This window comes from Eurytemora carolleeae, unplaced genomic scaffold, assembly GCF_000591075.1.
Source record: "Eurytemora carolleeae unplaced genomic scaffold, Eaff_2.0 scaffold1204, whole genome shotgun sequence".
In the NCBI taxonomy this organism is placed as follows: domain Eukaryota; kingdom Metazoa; phylum Arthropoda; class Copepoda; order Calanoida; family Temoridae; genus Eurytemora; species Eurytemora carolleeae.
This window is the reverse complement of record NW_019397089.1, coordinates 78,461-80,962: the sequence shown is the minus strand read 5'-3', so window position 1 is coordinate 80,962 and position 2,502 is coordinate 78,461. Positions and strand designations below refer to the sequence as shown.

General features: G+C 32.4%; 1 long non-coding RNA gene across 1 annotated transcript; it reads left to right on the top strand.

The window, feature by feature from the left end:
* Window positions 1-1,342: 1,342 nt before the first annotated feature.
* LOC111711772 (uncharacterized) lies at window positions 1,343-1,654 on the top strand. Its single transcript, XR_002767314.1, has 2 exons — window positions 1,343-1,405; window positions 1,497-1,654. It is a non-coding gene; the product is annotated as an uncharacterized LOC111711772 (long non-coding RNA).
* The last annotated feature ends 848 nt before the right edge of the window (window positions 1,655-2,502 follow it).

The following is a 2,502-nucleotide window of genomic DNA, read 5'->3' as shown; positions in this document are numbered from 1 at the left end:
AATCCGGCGCAGAGTTATTGATCTTTTTAAGGTAAAAAATGCTCCATTGTATAGTAGAACTAATATCCAGTAATTTTCTCAGCAAAAATTGTGCAATCTGCTTCCTTATAGCCCAATGTCAGGGACATGTAGTAGTTAGTAGTTAGTTTAACAGTCTCTGATTACTACTTTTTGAGTAATGTTAGGCGGGGGGGTCCCAGGAACATTACCCATATCCGGAATAGGGTTGATTTTATAATAACTAGCCTTTACGGGCGCTTCGCCCCATCTTCTATTTTAATTGTGCACATGTTCTCTTTGCGTACATCCTAAAACAAAACAAAAAATTCGCGGATTTTAGTAAAAAATGTCGAGGATTTTTAAAATTTTCAAAAATTTTATGAAAATCGAATTTTGACGGAGACAAATTTTGATCATTCACAAACCATCCCTGGGGCCACGTGACGTCCCACACAAAATTTGGGCCTGATCGGTTCAGGCATTTTGGAGTTTATTGGATGCAAACAAACCGAGAGACAAGCTGAATTTATATATAGATGTCGTAAAAAGGTAGGGACTGGAAGGCCTTCTTTTTATAGATGGGGTACGGTAGAGTAAGACACACAAGGTACTCATGCCCTAATATGGTAAATTTTAATGCTACAGAGTTGGGAACTTTTGTGTTGAAATACCAATAATCCCAAGCGCTATATCTCAATATCCAATGTGGGTATTTTTATAAGCAATGTTTAATCTCATTATTTTGTGTATCCCTTGTGTATGATTATCATGCGGGATATTAAATGAAGATTAACAAAAGATCGAGATCAAGCATTGATTTCAATATTCATAATACCAGAGTTCTCAGGTCAAATTAACTCTATGCAAAACTGTAGGTAAGTTAACCTAAAGATATCAGTTTAAGGAACTATAAATCCTTTTGAGGAAGAAAAATGATAAAATACTCATAATTACAGGACACACTTGTAACTTTATAGGATACAAAGCATAATTTATGGTTGAAGTAAACTTTATACTAAGTTTTACTTTTATATTATTACAAATATCAAGTTTATGTCTTCAACTTTAAAGATCATTTAATTGACCTAAATATTATTTAAGCCTACACTACACATATAAAAAGTAAACATATGGAAGTTAAATAGAGATGGATATATAAACTGAAACATTTTTATTGCAAATCAGATATTTAATTTGTCTCCAATAGAGCATACTAGAGCTCTTATACCAATTAGGTAAGAAGACTTGAGAATTATACTTTTTTTAAATTTCTAAATTTCTTAAGTTTACAATAAAATTTGTTCTTTTGTAATTTTTATGCCTATCTTGACAATTATTATGTAGGTATTAATGAATAAGTTATTCTTACTTGCGCTTTTGGGCTTTGCCCTTATTGCACTAACAGGTACAATATTTGGTTTTTATCATAGAAATGTTACATAAGATTTTAAAGTTGTTTACTTAATTACACTGTACATTTCTTATACTTTTACCAGGTGCTAAAAATGAAGGCAATAGTTTTCAAATCAAGGAAGCAGAAGACCTTGAGATAAGGGAAGTAAGAGAAGCAAATCCAGCAAATAGTGATGCTACTAAGAAGGCTGATAGGAAAGCTGCAAAAAAGGCTCTCAAAAAAGAAAAGAGCAACAAGTCCTTTTTAAAATCTAGATATTTATTTACGTATCATTATTACAGTTTACAAGATTGTTAACATGGATTTGACACAAAACTTTCTTACGATGTATTCTTTGTAACTACAGTTATAAATATATAAGTTCGAAATTCTAATTTTAACAGATACATTTTATTTACGTTTTTTCATCTCTGAATTGCTGGTAAATTTATATTCATTTAGTGGTAAGGCAGCAGTTCGAGAGAAAAAACTACATTATATATTAAGGGTAGCGTTATTTTATGGAATCTGACTGTGAGATATTACATACACAGTGTGTGTTATCTCTTATTAGGTAATGCTACAGTTAACAGTGTGCATGCTTTCACATAAGCATACAAGGGAATTTAATGTGAGCTTCAGAACGAGGAACATTATCCGTTCTTCGTTTATGTTGAGGCTACATTTTACGCGGAAATATGTAAGTTCATTTATGTTGAGGCTTCATAAGCAGGCGATGTAAGGAACACAATAATTATTACGATGTACGAAGGAACATAATAATTGAGAAATTTAAAAAATGCGAACATTGGTGGTTCGTCTTAATAATATTGAGGCTTCATTGGCATAGTGTCCGAAGGGACTAGATATTTATGGATCTACTAAATACGAAGCTATGAATCGAATATATTAGCTCAGTGGCGTAAATAAGGGGGGTTATTGGGGTTATTTACCCCTTTACTCGGGTTATAATTTGAATCGCAATTATCCCCTGGTTTAAATTTAGGATATCTCAATCTTATCTCTAAACTGTTATCCCTAGATGTTGGTCTACTTCTAACCCCATCTCTATCTCTTCCATTAGTTGATCTTTCCCTATTATAGCGTGA